Source organism: Nannospalax galili, unplaced genomic scaffold, assembly GCF_000622305.1.
Source record: "Nannospalax galili isolate Female #2095 unplaced genomic scaffold, S.galili_v1.0 scaffold117, whole genome shotgun sequence".
Classification (NCBI taxonomy): Eukaryota; Metazoa; Chordata; class Mammalia; order Rodentia; family Spalacidae; genus Nannospalax; species Nannospalax galili.
Window position 1 is genome coordinate 3160494 of NW_008341422.1, and position 682 is coordinate 3161175.

A 682-nucleotide genomic window follows, 5' to 3' on the forward strand; every position below is an offset into this window, starting at 1 on the left:
CTCTGGAATAAAGCCAACTTGATCATGGTGGATGATCTTTTTGATGTGTGTCTGTAGGCAGTTTGCAAGTATTTTGTTGAGAATTTTGCATCTATGTTCATTAAAGGTGTGGTTCTAGCCAGGCATGGTGGCACATGCCTTTAATCCCAGCCTTCAGCAGGCAGAGGCAGGCAGATCTCTGTGAGTTCAAGGCCTGCCTGGTCTACATAGTGAGTTCCAGGAGAGCCGGGGCTACAGGAAGATCCTGACTCATAAAGATAAAAAAAAAATAAAAAGATATGGGTCTATGGTTTTCTTTTTTGGTTGTATCTTTACCTGGCTTTGGTATTAAAGTGATGCTGGCTTCATAGAAGGAATTTGGAAGTTCTCCCTCCATTTCTATCTTTTTGAATAACTTAAGTAGCATTGGATGTAGATCCTCTTTAAATGTCTGGTAGAATTCTTCTATAAATCCATCTGGTCATTGGCTTTTTTCAGTCAGGAGGTTTTGTATCACAGTTTCAATTTCCTTATGTTTTATGGGTTTGTTTAAGCTGCTGATCTCGTCTTCGTTTAGTTTTGGTGGTTCCCATGATTTTAGATACCCATACTTTTCTTTTAGGTTTTCAAATTTAGTAGCATATAGGTTTTTAAAGTATTCCCTTATAATGTTCTGGATCTTTTTGTGTTTGTGGTGATGTTT